At 37.9% G+C, this 15907-nt stretch overlaps 1 pseudogene; it reads left to right on the top strand.

Annotated features, from left to right (window-relative positions):
* The first annotated feature begins 4411 nt into the window (after positions 1-4411).
* The window catches only part of LOC121437141, a 53369-nt pseudogene continuing 41873 nt past the window's right edge, over positions 4412-15907 (top strand).

The following is a 15907-nucleotide window of genomic DNA, read 5'->3' as shown; positions in this document are numbered from 1 at the left end:
CATCTCTTGGGTATATTCCCAGGAGTGGTATTGCTGGGTCCAGGGGTAGGTTGATCCCGAATTTCCTGAGAAACCGAAACACTGACTTCCACAGTGGTTGCACACGATTGCATTCCCACCAGCAATGGATGAGGGTACAAAGTCAACTCCAAAAAATCAGTTGCCCTCTTATACACAAAGGATATGGAAGCAGAGAGGGAAATCAGAGAAGCTTCACCATTCACGATAGCCACAAACAGCATAAAATATCTTGGGGTAAATCTAACCAAGGAAGTGAAAGATCCATTTGACAAGAACTTTAAGGCATTGAAGAAGGAAATTGAAGAGGATACCAAAAAATGGATGGACCTCCCTTGCTCTTGGATTGGGAGGATCAACATAGTAAAAATGGCAATTCTACCAAAGGCAATTTATAGATTCAATGCAATCCCCATCAAGATCCCATCAAAATTCTTCACATATCTGGAGAGGACAATATATCTGGAGAGGACTTTATATGGAAAAACAAAAAAACCCAGGACAGCCAAAACAATCCTATACAATAAAGGATCTTCTGGAGGCATTACCATCCCTGGCTTCAAACTCTATTACAGAGTTACAGTAATGAAAACAGTGTGGTACTGGCATAAAAACAGAGAAGTCAACCAATGGAATCGTATAGAAGACCCAGATTTTAACCCACAAACCTATGAACACCTCATTTTTGATAAAGGAGCTAAAAGTATACAATGGAAGAAAGAAAGCATCTTCAACAAATGGTGCTGGCACAACTGGATGTCAACCTGTAGAAGAATGAAAATAGACCCATATCTATACATTACATTTTTAAATGAACTACACAATCACAATACCTTATTCAATATCAGAAATACATATACATATAATAAAATTGACCTTAAATTAATATCAGTAAACCAAGATTCGTATCAATGCAAATTATTCACATCTATATCATCTCCTGCTTTAAATGTAAAAGAATGTTTATAAACCATATTTGGGAACATGGGAACAGTTTTTTCTCTCCAAACTGCTTCCTGCTGAATAGGGGCGTCATTAATTAAGTCTTTCATGGTATAACCTGTGTGCTAGTTTCATCTAAGTTGGCAGTTGAGCGAAGTTCTAGAGATCTGCTTTGTAGTATGCTCACCCAACAAATTAGCAATTCTGTACTGTGTTCTAAAAATATTTGAGAGAGAAGACATTCTGTCATACACTTTAGCATGAAACAAACAATGCAAAATTGTTCAGAGCTGTAGCCTCTTTTGCTCAAGAACAACAGTGGTGTGTTCCTATGCTTCATTTGGGTTCAAAAGAAGGGGAGACTTGACAGTGTTGTCTGCTTAATAAAAGTGGAACATTCTCTTTTCATGAGCACTGATGAGATATAGATACTTGTCTGTGATACTATATGATCTTGGGATCAGAAGCATTGTTTAAACACTTTTGAGCTAACAAAGGCACACTGTTCATGTGACTGCCACTTTCTTGGTGCACATTTTTCATTTATGTTCAATGTGCAGAACAGGGGCCTGTGACATTAGTATTGTGTCACACAGGTTTTACTGAATAAACAAAACATGTTTGCTTTGCCTCATTTTCTCTATAGACATGTTTGAAATGCACCTGAAAAGATATGTTTTTCACAAAAGCATTGGCACAGTAGAGGAAGGTGTGTGATAGTCTATTTACATTGAATCTGTTTTCAAGAGATTGGCTTTGCACACTTTATTTACAGTCAAGACACTTGTTTGTAAAACTTCTCTGACAGAGCAAAAGCATTTGGAAAGGAATCTCAAGGTGGTGATAAAAACTACCACGATGATTACTTAGTGTGCACCAGAAAAGCCACCCAAAGATTTGGATGACACCTCCAGTTCCTCTTGGCCAAAATAATGAAAAGTAGATAGAGAGAATCATTACATTTTAAGACACTAAGGAAAGAGAAGACAGCTTTGATATGGGAGAGGAGTAAGCTTTCTTAGCAATGTTCATGGAGACCATCCTGGACTCAGGACAGGCAAGAAGGGAGAGAAGCTTGAAAAGACTGATGAGAGATTGCACTAAGGATGAGGAGAAGGGGCAGGGAGGAGAGCCCAAAGGTTGATGTTTCGCCTGTATTTGTTATAGATTTAAATCATGAGTCTTTTCTCTACTGAATATTGCCACTTTATGCAATTCATTTCTCAATCAGTTTCAGGTCCTCTCAGGAAGTTAAGTGGACCTGAAGTTTTATGTGGGAGCCTTGAGTCTGGGATTTCATTCCTATGTCTGTCCATAACTGGCAAGACAGTCACTATAATTTTCATTTATATCTTATGAATTTTCTTCCTTATTTGCACAATATGTGAGTTGTACCTCAGTGTATGTGGCCCCATTCTATCCCAGTGTACCTCTATTTTTTTAATAAAAAGAAATTGTATCTTCTTCAGAAGAAGCCTATGTTCCTAGGCATTTGAGACAAACAACTTACTCTGGTGACTGAGGTGTCTCAAACAACTTCACTCCTCTATAGAATAGCTATTTTGCCTTGTTATTTGTTCAGTCTTGATGCCTCATGAACATAGTACATGTTCAGTAAATACTTTTTATAAATTCAAGGCAGTAATGAGAACTAGTGTCATCCATAATTATTCAGTTGTGAATGGGATTTGAAACTATGGTAAATGTTTTATAAACTTAGAACCATTCTGAATCACGTGTTGAATGAATGCTGTTCAGAGGATTTTCATAAATTAATTTTGTTGATATGGGTGAGAAATAATATGGGTATGTTGAAATGGACTTTCTAGAATAATTATAAAATTAAAATGGTGATGAAACCATCCTACTTTTAAGACACAAAATAGTTTTACGAGGCTTATACAGTTAAATAGACATCAAATCACCTTTCTGCATTGCATATTAATACTTGTACCTGCATAAAACCCATACAGAGAGGTGCATGTTTGCCCATACATAAGATGTAATGATAAACAACCATGCCTGATGTCTCTTTGGGTTTCTCGTATTTTCATATTCCTACATTTTAAAACTTTGAAGCTTTAGATGTTCCCCAGACCTAGATGTATCTGTTGTTTATATTTATATTGTTTTACTTTGAAGCTTTAGATTTGTCCCTAGATCATAGATGTTTCTGTTGTTTATATTTATATTGTTTTCTTGATTAAAATTTTATGTCTCCCTAGGTTTCTGTGAATCAAAATTGCCCCAGAAAGTTTTTCTCATATTGAGAGTCCAAGGAAGTTTGGAATGTAAAGACCTCAAGAAGGAAGCCTGGAAAGCAGCCTTTGTGAACTCAGTTAGGCAGAGGTTGAGAACAAACCAAGAGATATCTTTGAGTTCTTAAAGACAGCATCCTTCAAGTAAGTTCAAAGAGCATCATCTGGGTTTCTTTTGCTTTGCTAAAAAATTGAAAAGCATTATTTTAACCATATTGTCATTAGCTTAACTTCAGACCCTAATAAGCTTTGAGGCATGTTTTAATAACATCAAAGTCCAAAGTCTAAGTATTGTAATTTGCATTGGCTTCTTCAATAAAAATCAAGAAACCAATGTAGATTGAAGCTATAAAGTAGTCCCACACTAGCTCAGAGGATTCTTTATTTAGGTGTATTTTTACAGATCACAGTCTTCTGCACAAATAGGGAACAGGAACCAAAATCAGCAGCAGCAGCAGGAAAGAGAGAGAGAGAGAGAGAGAGAGAGAGAGAGAGAGAAAATGAAAGAGAAAGAGAGAGAGAAAGAGAAAGAGAAAGAGAAAGAGAGAGATATTTATGGCTGCATTTATAGTATAAGAGACTAAGCCCAAGTGGACTGGTATCTTAAAGGCTATTGACTGAAGAAGTTCCCACAGCAAACCAAACCTTCTCTTGTTGCATTATTTTCAAGATCAGTCAGAATAAAAATCTTTCTAGATAATTTTTATAATATTCAAGGTATTAGATAAATTGTTCCTATTCCACTGGTTATGTGTACATGCATGTGATTACAGTGAATGTGTATGTATGGATATGTATGTACATGTATGTGTGCAGGTGCACATATACAGATGTGCATATTATAAAGACCACAAGTCAATACTGAATGTCTTCTTCTAGAATGCGCTACCTTAGGTTTTATAATGTAGTCGTTTCACAAATTTGTTGGTTGTTCATTTGGTTTGAGTACCAGGTCAGCACACTACAGTGATCCTGCTGTCTGGGTACTCCCAGTGTTGGGGTTACAGGCATGTGCAAAGAAGTCCAGCTGTAAGAATTCAAACTGAGGTCCTCAGTCACAGGCATCAAACACGTTACCAATTGAATCACCTCCACAGCTGTGTTGAACAGTTTCATATCAACTTGATACAGGAAAAGGACTTTCGGGAAGGGGGAATATTAATTGTAAAACTGTCCCAAGGAGTCATGGCCTTTTATGTGGTGCATTTTCTTGATTGAAGATTAATGTGGGAAGGCCCAGCTCACTATGGGTGGAACACACCTGGGCAGGCAGTCCTTTTTCCAAACACATTACCACAAATTATTTGAGGGGGATAGCAAGGCAATGTGAAGGCCATATAAGCCTAATGTGAAGAAGGGAGGCTTTTCCTTTCAAACAACAGAGATCTCAGACAAGATTCTGTGCATTCATGTTTGTTCATCAATAGACTAGAAAGATTCTCAGAGTTCAAATAATTGGTGTCCTGGGATATTATCTTCTGCATGATGATCTAAATGACAGATCTTGGAGAGAGACAGCATAATAATTATACATAGGTAGGGTACATACCATTCAAACTAATGCACCTATGTAGGTAGCAGACTAGAAAAATAGAATTGGGAGAAAAACAGTCTTTAAATATCTTTGAGATATTTAAGATAGCTGAGATATTTTCTAAGCCATTAAAGAAATGTACTTGAGTTTTCTGGTCATTCCTTTATATATAATATGATCAGGGTAAATATTCACCAAACTAAAAGTATGAGATTTGTAGAGTGCTTATTTATATATTTGTTTCTTTTAAATTCCTTTTTCTTCTGTTAATAATACTGATTAAATGGTCCTTAGTCTCACACATATTAAACAACACATTTGACCAATTTATCTCCAGCCCCTTTATTTACTTTTTATTTTTAGGAAGTTCACAGTAAGATTCCCAGTCTGGTCTTGATCTCATTCTGTAGACCAGGCCATATTTGATTTTTCAGTCTTCCTGTCTTACCAACCCCTGTGACTGGGAATGGCAGGTCTGTGCCACCAGGCCACACTTTTCCTTTCATTTCTTAACCATGTTTATCAAGGGCCCCTAAGTGAGAATGGGGTTTCCCACTGAGTTTTAAACCTAAACCTAAGCTTTCTCCTAATTTACAGAGATGAATTTTTGGTTTGAACTTTTGACTCCTGCAATCCAGACCTAAGACACAGGTGCAGGGTTAGGACTCTGACCTCTTTGTTAACAGTACTGCCTAGTCTAAGGAAAGATTTGACAGTAAAAACAGACATCCAGATTGGCCATGATGAGCAATTAAGGAGTTTTTGAATACTAAGTTAAAAAACATGAATCCATTTGATTCTGCATAGAGTAGGCATGAGAAAAGAGGTCAGAGGTGATGTGTAGGCTGACACCTGCTTTTTTACACTTTTCCAAGAGCTGGATTCTCCTGAATATATATTACAGTGAAAACACACACACACACACACACACACACACACACACACACACACACAGTGAATTCATAAGGTGGTTATTTAAACAATGAAGAGGCTGTTGACTATGATCTGCTAATACTTTACTTAAACGACATTCTCATTCCCCTCTTCTAGGAAACCTTTTCTTGATTATATTCGTGAGTTATTTCGGAACAAAACTGCATAGACCTATCATGATTGGTGCTGGTTGTGTGGTTATGGGCCTAGGGTGTTTCTTAATATCACTACCTCATTTCCTGATGGGACGGTGAGTATTCCAGGCTTTGATTAAATTTTAGGTTCCATTCTTCCCTACATGAAATGAGGCTCAGAATTTCCTTCCTAGGACGAGCAATGCTCCTCCAAAGTACAGAAGGCTAAAATGGAAATTAGAAGATATGGTCTTCACTCTACCAATATGATTTGTGAATCATATGACCTTCAGTTTCCTTAAGGTCCAATCCAGTTCACTATGAAGTGGGGAGCTCAGTCTAGTGCTCCAATGTGGGTCTCTGTCTCTATCTTCATCTGTTGCCGGACAAAGGTTCTGTGATGATATTCAAGATAGTCATCAGTCTGATTGTGGGACAAGGCCAGTTCAGGAACCCTCTCCTCCACTACCCAGGGTCATAGCTGGGGACATACCAGTGGATACCTGGGAACCCCTCTATAGCCAAGCCTCTTGTCAGCCCCAAAATGGCTCCCTTAATTAAGATATCTTCTTTTCTGCTCCCATATCCATTCTTTAACCCTCTCAATCATCCCCACTCCTCCAAGTTCTCCTGAACCCTCCCCTTATTTCTTCTTTCTCCCCCTCTCTCCTTCCCTTCACCCCCGTGCCCCCAACTTTTACCTGGAGATTTTGTCTGCTTCCAATTTCCAGGAAGATTTATATATGTATTTCTTTGGATTCATCTTATTAGTTAACTTTTGTAGTATTGTGAACTATAGACTCAATGTCCTTTGTTTATGGCTAGAATCCACTAATGAGAGAGTACATACCATATTAATATATTTGGGTCTGGGTTATCTCACTCAGAATAGTGGCTTTTATTTCCATCAACTTGCATGAAAAATTCAAGATGTCATTGTTTTTTACCACTGAATAGTACTCTAATGTGTATATGTGCCACAATTTCTTTATCCATTCTTCCATTGAGGGGCATATAGGTTGTTTCTAGGTTCTGGCTATTACAAATAATGCTGCTATGAACATAGTTGAACAAATGCTTTTGTAGTATGATTGGGCATCTGTTGGGTATATTCCCAAGAGTGGAATTGCTGGATCCTGAGGTAGGTTGACTCCCAGTTTCCCAAGAAACCACCACACTGATATCAAAAGTGGTTGCACAAGTTTGCATTCCCACCAGCAATGGATGAGTGTTCCCCTTACTCCACATCCTCTCCAACATAGGTAGGTTATTACTGGTGTTTTTGACTTTAGCTACTCTGACAGGATTTAGAAGGTATCTCAAAGTTGTTTTGATTTGCATTTCCCTGATAGCTAAGGAAGTTGATCATGTCCTTATGTATCTTTTGACCATTTGAAATTCTTCTGTTGAGAATTCTCTATTTCAGTACCCCATTTTTATTGAGTTACTTAGAGTTTTAATGTCTAGTTTCTTGAGTTCTTTATTTTGGAAATCAGACCTTTGTCTGATGTACGGTTGGTAAAGATCTTCTCCCATTCAGTGGGTTGCCTTTTTGTCTTAATGACAGTGTCTTTTGCTTTACAGAAGCTTCTCAGTTTCAGGAGCTCCCATTTACTCATTGTTGCTCTTATTGTCTGCGTTTCTGGTGTTATACGTAGAAAGTGATCTCTTGTGCCCATGTATTGTAGGCTACTTCCCACTTTCTCTTCTATCAGGTTCAGTGTGGACAGATTTATATTGAGTCTTTAATCCATCTGGACTTGATTTTTGTGCATGGTGATAGATATGGATCATTTTCATTCTTCTACAGTTGATAACCAGTCATGCCAGCACCATTTTTTGAAGATGCCTTCTTTCTTCCATCGTCTAATTTTAGCTTCTTTGTCAAAAATCAGGTGTTGATAGGTTTGTGAATTAATATCTGGGTCTTCAATTCGATTCCATTGGACAATGTCTGTTTTTATGCCAATTCCAAGCTGTTTTCATTACTGTAGCTCTCTAATAGTGTTTGATGTCAGGGATATTAATGCCTCCGGAAGTTCTTTTATTGTATAGCATTGTTTTGGCTATCCTGGGATTTTTGTTTTTCCATATTGTTTTCTCAATGTCTGTGAAGAATTTTGTTGGGAGTTTAATGGAGGTTGCATTGAATCTATAGATTGTCTTTGGTAGAATAGCCATTTTTATTATGTTGATTCTACCAATCCGAGAGCATAGGAAATGCTTCCATTTTTTGTTATCCTCTTCAATTTCTTTCTTCAAAGACTTAAAGTTCTTGTCAAATAGAACTTTTACTTCCATGGTTAGTGGTACCCTAAGATACTTTATGCTATTTGTGGCTATTGTGAATGGTGATGTTTCTCTGATTTCCCCCTCTGCTTCTTTATTCTTTGTGTAGAAAAGGGCTACTGATTTTTTCAAGTTGATGTTGTATCCTGCCACATCACTGAAGGTATTTTTCAGATCTAGGAGCTCTTTGGTAGAGTTTTTTGGGTTGCTTATCTACACTATCATCTGCAAATAACCAAAGTTTGACTTCTTCCCTTTCAATTTGAATCCCTTTGATCTCCTTATGTTGTCTTATAGCTATTGCTAGAACTTCAAGCACTGTATTGAAGAGATATGGGGAGAGTGGACAGCCTTATCTTGTTCCTGATTTTAGTGGAATCGCTTTGAGTTTTTCTCCATTTAGTTTGATGTTAGCTGTTGGCTTGCCGTTTATTGCTTTTATTATATTTAGATATGATCCTTGTATCCCTAATCTCTCTAAGTCCTTTATAATATAGGGATGTTGAATTTTGTCAAATGTGTTTTCAGCATTTAGTGAAATGATCATATGTTTTTTTCTTTCAGTTTATTTATATGATGGATTGCATCTATAGATTTTTGTATGTTGAACCAGCCTTGCATCTCTTGGATGAAGCCTACTTAATCATAATGGATTATGTTTTTGATGTGTTCTTGGATTTGGTTTGCTAGAATTTTGTTGTGGGTGCCACTGCGGGCTGCGTCCCTGGTGCCTGGCTGCCTGCACGGCTAGCTTTACCCGAAATAATTACACAGAAACTGTATTCTTTTAAACACTGCCTGGCCCATTATATCTAGCCTCTTCTTGGCTAACTCTCACACCTCGACTAACCCATTTCTAATATTCTGTGTAGCACCATGAGCTGGCTTACCAGGAAAGATCTTAACCTGCGTCTGTCTGGAGTGGGAGAATCGTGGCAACTGCCTGACTCGGCTTTTTTCTCCCAGCATTCTGTTCTGTTTACTCTGCCTATCTAAGCTGCTGTCCTACCAAAAGGGCCAAGGCAGTTTCTTTATTAACCAGTGACCTTCCTCCATCAGAATTTTATTGAGTATTTTTGCATTGATGTTCATGAGTGCCATTGGTCTAATTCTCTTTCTTGGTTGAGTCTGTGTGTGGTTTTGGTATCAGGGTAACTGTAGCTTCATAAAAACATTTGGTAATGACTTTTCTGTTTCTAGTGAGTTGGAGACATTAAGGAATATAGGTATTAGCTCCTCTTGGAAGTTCTGGTAGAATTCTGCACTAAAACCCTCTGGTCCTGGGCTCTTTTTGTTGGGAGGTTTTTGATGACAGCTTCTATTTCCTCGCAACTTATCGGTCTATTTAAATTGTTCACCTAGTCTTGATTTAATTTTGGTATATGGTATGTATCTAAAACATGTCCATATCTTTCACATTTTCCAATTTTGAGGCATACAGGCTTTTGTAGTAAGACCTACTGATTCTCTGAATTTCCTCAGTGTCTGTTGTTATGCCCCCTTTCATTTCTGATCTTGTTAATTTGAGTGGTCTCTCTCTGCCTTTTGATCAGTTTGGATAGGGGTTAATCTTGTTGATTTTCTGAAAGAACCAGCTATTTGTTTCACTGATTCTTTGGACTGTTTTCTGTGTTGCTATTTCATTGATTTCCACCCTAAGTTTGATTATTTCCAGTCTTCTACTCTTTCTGGGTGAGTCAGCTTTTTTTTCTAGAGCTTTCAGGTGTGCTGTTAAGTCTTTAATGTGAGCTTTCTGTGTTTTCTTTATGTGGGTAATTAGTGCTATGAACTTTCCTCCTAGCACTGCTTTCATAGTTTTGCATAGATTTGGGTATGATGTGTCTTCATTTTCATTGAATTCAAGGAAGAATTTAATTTCTTTCTTTGTTTCTTACTTGACCCAGTGGTGGTTCATTAGCTGACTGTTCAGTTTCTACTAGTTTGTAGCTTTCTGGGGGTGGAATTGTTGTTAAATTCTAGCTTTACTCCATGGTGAACCAATAAGACACAATTACTTCAATTTTTTTGTATCTGTGGATGTTTGTTTTGACTCTGAGTATGTGATTAATTTTTGAGAAGGTTCCATGAGATGCTGTTCTTTCCAATTTGGGTGGAATGTTATATCTGTTAAGTCCATTTGATTCATTACATCTGTTAGTTCTCTTATTTCTCTATTAAATTTCTTTTTGGTTGACCTGCCCATTGGTGATAGAGGAGTGTTAAAATCTTCTAGTAGTAGTGTGTGGGGTTTCATGTGTGCTTTAGGTTCTAGTAATGTTTCTTTTACATAAGGGTGCTTTTATATTAGGGTTTGTGAATACATACTGTTTAAACCTGCTTTTGTCATGCAATATCTAGTTTTCTCCATTGATGGTAAAAGAAAGCTTTGCTGGGTATAGTAGTCTGGACTTGCATCCATGGTCTCTTAGTGTCTGCAGCACATCTATCCATGACATTCTGGCTCTCATGTTTTCCATTGAGAAGTCAAGGTGTAATTCTGATAGGTTTCCCTTCATATGTTACTTGATCTTTTTCTTTTGCAGCTCTTAATATTCTTTCTTCATTCTGTATGTTTTGTGTTTTGATTATTATATGGTTAGGGGATTTTTTTTTTGATCCAGTCTATTTGGTGTTCTGTAAAGTTCTTGTACCTTCATAGGAATATCCTTCTTTAGATTGGGAAAGTTTTCTTTGCTAATTTTTTATATATTTTTATATATAATAAAAAATATAATTTTTTATATATAATTCTGGGGGTAGCTGGTCTGACTTCTGTGCTATAGTATGCAGCTTAAAAATTAGAATGTTAAACACATATCTAAATAAATAAAAAGAAACAAAGGAAATCCAACATGTATACAATCAGAAGAGTCTTAGCTGGACACATTCTCCTCTACTGTTGTAGTCTGTCATTTTCATTCTAGGACAATCTGATCATAGGTGATGTGCTCAAGTTAAATGATCAAAGTTCATTAGCACTTTTTTTCTCGTGACAGCGACTTGTCAGGAGATGGATTCTGTCACCTTTTGTCATGACACACGATCTCTTTTTCCTGTTGAAATTAATGAGTAAATTGTGATAACTGTTGTTTGAATTCTCAGAAAGGGAGGATATGACCATAGCTCAGTAAACGCAGAGCAACTGTCTTGATTTGTTGTGTTGTTTTTTGTCTCTCTTAAGCTTTTATCTTCTCAATGATACTTTAGTGAGTCTCTCTCTCTTTCTTGTTTTTGTTCTTTATCTCTCTGATAAAGAACAAATTTCTAGGAAATAGTCATTTCCTAAACTAGAAATAGGGTTGGTATTAGAGAATACGAAAGCTACATCACCTACAAGTAGAGGCTTGACAGCTAGCTATAAAGAAGGGGCACTTTTTTGGTGATAATTTCTTTTGATGATATTTATTATTTTTATTCATTCAAGTTTTTAATATTGAGATTTGATTTTTGTTTGTTTGTTTGTGTTTATTGTGTTTTGTTTGTAATTCAGATAGGCTATGTGAAGCTCAGTCTTACATCAAACTAGCTGCATAGCTGAGGGTGACCTTGAGCTTCCATCTCTCCAGTGCTAGGATGTCAGGCAAGGACCACCACACCCTGCTAATGAATTATGGAGTTCAACCCTTCAACTACATGCCCAGCTTCATTACACAGATTTCTGTTTTTATTTACTTATTTGGTGTGTTTGTTTGTGTGTGTGTGTCTGAGGATGCCTGGTGGGTGTAGGTGTTCACATGTAGAGATCAGAGGACCACTTTATGGAGTCACTCTTCTCCCTCCACCTTTATGTGATTTCCAGGAATAAGCAGACATGTGCAGCCATTCTTTACCTGCTGAGTCATCTCTCTGGCCCAGCAATGTGATTCATGATGGTCAGAATGACTGCTGTGAACACATGTCTGCACGGCCTCCGGATACTATGTTTTGGTGAAGCAGGAGTCAGTATCTGTAGATGCTCTCATTGCCCCCACGTCCTCATGGTGAATGTTTTCTGTGTACACACCGATACGAATATGAGAAAACGATCTCACCTTTAAGCAACTTGTCTTCAAACAGCTTGTTGTATTTGGGAAATAGAAGCCAGACCTTAACGCCAATACCAGACCCAGAAGGTAACTAATACTTCTTATTGCTTTCTTCTCAGAGATTTAGGCACAGAACACTCTTTTATGAAGGAATTTGAATGTGACACTGGGTTTCATAGGCACCTAAGACACATGAATAATCTTTATTTCCCTCTTCAGGGAAGAGAGCTGTGCAATAACATGAAATACTCTGCTCCCTGAGTTTGAATATATTCAATAAGACTCCTTTGTTTCTTAATGTGGGTATTTTAAAAATAAGCAAAATATATCTACTCCAGCACCATTGTAGAATTAGTCCTACAAGGAAAAATGACTTATAAGGGCAGATCTAGACTTATGATGTGATCTATGTGATTCGTCTAGCTTGGTTTTCTGTTGCTGTAATAAAACATGGACTAAATCCAAAAAAGGAAGGAAAGAGGTTATATAGCTTACAAATTGTACCCAATCATGAGGGATCCTGGAGGGAGAGAACAAAGCAGAGAGCACTAAGGAGTGACTCATACTGGCTAGGTCCTCTGGCTTCTCAGCTCCCTCTCTCATACAGCCTAGACCCAGCTACCCAAGGATGGTACAACCCACAGTGTTCAGTGAAATCTCACATCAATTAGTCAGGAAGCAAATGTCTCACACATATGCCTAAAGTCAATCTGGTGGAGGCAGTTCCTTAATTGAGATACCTTCTTTTTTTTTTTTAAGATTGATCTATTTATTTATTTATTTATTATGTATACAGTATTCTGCCAGTAGAGGGCACCAGATCTCATTACAGATTATTATGAGCCACCATGTGGTTGCTGGGAATTGAACTCAGGACCTCTGGAAGAGCAGTCAGTGCTCTTAATCTCTGAGTCACCTCTCCAGCCCAAGATACCTTTTTTCAGGTATATCCATATTTGTGTCAAGTTGATAAAAAGTAGCCATCACAGTGATTATACAATAAGATATACAAACAGAAACTTTCCCAGATCTGTACTGTGTGCCTGAAGCACCATGGAAAAGCAGGTGCATTGTCACTGTTCACAACTCATTGATTACACAGAAACTTGTCTTTTAGTTTCCTTTTACCTCTTTAAGAGAAGCATGGCTTTACAGTTCAACCAAACAGTAGTGGTTCCCTTACTTCCTATGGGCTCATGCACTGTGGTCCTGGCTTCTGCCATTTGTAAGCTATTATAATAAATTTCACATCACTGTGATCAAAATTCCAAACAACTCAAGGGAGGACAAGTGTGTTTTCACTTACTGTTTTGGAGGGTTCATTTTATGGTCACTTTGCCCCATGTTTATGTGCAGAATATGGTGAGATGAGCTTTGGTTCATACTGTTCTTCACTTCTTGTTGGGCATGAAGAATGTTAAAAAAGATACAGAATTGGTGAAATATAACCTCTGTAGACATGCCAACATGATGACCAACTTCGTTCAATTAACACCTCCTGTTACCTGTCAGTCCTTCTCAATACTGACAGTCTTATGACTCCATCAACAGATCTTATGACTCTTTTAACACATCAATCCAATAATTATGTCAATACCATGGTGACTGGTCCCTATACATGCCCCACAGACACAGCCAGATGCTATATTAAAGCATCTATTTTATTTTCATTTATTATTTATTTTTCTTTTCTTTATTATTTTTTTCTATTCTTTAGTTTGATAGATTTTATTATTTTATTTTATTATTTTCTTTTCTTTTGGTTTTATAGATTACCATGGGTAAGGTACCTTATACACACGAGAATATATTTATGCTTAAGATTCTAAAGTCTAGTAAGAGTAGCGGCAGCAGGCTGTGTCCCGGCCACATGACTATCTTATATCCAAAATAATTACACATGGAGATCTGTATTAATTAAATTACTGCCTGGCCCTTTATTTCTAGCCTCTTATCAGCTAACTCTTACCTCTTGATTCAACCCATTTCTAATAATCTGTATGTCACCACGGGGTAGAGGCTTACTGGGAAAGATTCAACATGTCTGACCTGGCAGCTGGCTCCATCGTGGCTCTCTGCCTGCCTTCTTCCTCCCAGAATTCTCTTCTGTCTACTCCACCAACCTAAGGACTTCCCTATCAAAAGGCCAAGGCATTCTCTTTATTTAACCAATGAAAGCAACAGAAATGCAGAAGGAGCTCCTACACCACTAAAACATTGGTTTTCATCTTCTTAATGCTTTAACCCTTTAAAAGTGGGGGCCACCAACCATAAAATTGTTTTGTTACTCCTTCTTAGCCATAATTTTGCCACAGTTTTGAATCATATGTATATATACATTGTCAGGCAGTCTTCACCCCTGTGAAAATGTTGTCCCCAAAAGAGTCACAACCCACAGATATAGAATCTAGAGTGTAGGAGAAAGGCTGCTTGTTTGTCCTGGCTACCCAGAACAGAAATAATCACACAGAAACCATATTCATTAAAACACTGCTTGGCCCATTAGCTCTAGCTTCTTATTGGATAACACTTATATTAATTTAACCCATTTCTATTAAGCTGTATATCACCACATGGCAGGGGCTTACCTGCAAAGATTCAACATGTCTGATTCTGGCACCTCCATGGTGTCTCTCTGACTTCACTTTCTTTCTCCCAGCATTCAGGTCTGTCCTCACCACCCACTTAAGTTCTGCCCTATCAACAGACCAAGGCAGTTTCTTTATTAATGAATGGTAATGACAGCACACCCAGGGGACTCCCACATCAACAGAGGATTGAGAATCAATCATGGCAGGGAAAGTGGCAGCAGGAGCCTGAAATTAGGAGCTCACATCTCAATTGTAAATATAAGGGAGAGGGAACAAACTGGAAGTAGAGTGAGGCTCCAAGATCTTTAAGGCCATCTCCAATGACGTTCTTCCTCCACCTCCCTAAATACCACTTACGAGAGACTAAGTATTTAATATCTGAGTTTCTAAAGAGGGGAATTTCCATTCAGAGGACCACACCATGCTTACAGAGGGCCTGATTTGTTCCCAGCACTGTCATCAGATTTTTCTCAAACCCCTGTCATTCCAATTCTGTGGAATTGGGTGCCTTCTGTCCTTGGGCATCTGCACATACTTGGTGCACATATGCTCTTTAAGGTAACACATTTTAAAGAGTATTTTTAAAGTCACATATGCTAAAAGTCCCAACATGTCTAGTGGACACATAGTCTTGATACTGTCTCAGCAGGATTGCCTCAGGCCAAAACTTCTCCCTCTTCTGTTAGATCCATGCCACAGAATTTGCAGCAATCTCCAAAGCTTGGAATGTTGTAACATGAGGGCCTGCTTGTTGGGGTTTCTGTCCTCCCACCAGGTCCCACAAGCATTTAGCTCCAAAGTAATCACACAGAGGTCATGACACTGCTCCCAGGGATTCTGTGGAGATCAAAATAATTTGAGAGTCAAAGAGCAGCCATCTCTGAAGCTCTGAGCTACAGAAATCTTCTAAGCAAAGCAAGGTGAAATAGTGACCCTAATGCTAGCTCATTTTCATCTCCTGAACTGACCTTTGAAAATCTACCCATTGTGGTCATTACATGTTGGTGGATAAGTTAAAATCTTTCCTGTGCAGTGCCCCAGGAAATCACTTGAGCCTCCAATGTCTGATACTTTAGTTCTGCCCTATAAGAGGGTTGAGAGTCATGCTGTGATCTGTAGATAGAAATAATCATGATTATCAAAGATAAGAATTTAAATCCATAGAGATGGAAATGGATTTTAC

The sequence above is a fragment of the Microtus oregoni genome, unplaced genomic scaffold (assembly GCF_018167655.1).
Source record: "Microtus oregoni isolate MIOR12 unplaced genomic scaffold, Mior012 000002F_ref0000024, whole genome shotgun sequence".
NCBI classification, from domain to species: domain Eukaryota; kingdom Metazoa; phylum Chordata; class Mammalia; order Rodentia; family Cricetidae; genus Microtus; species Microtus oregoni.
The sequence above is the reverse complement of the archived record's forward strand: the minus strand, read 5'-3'. Positions and strand labels throughout refer to the sequence as shown.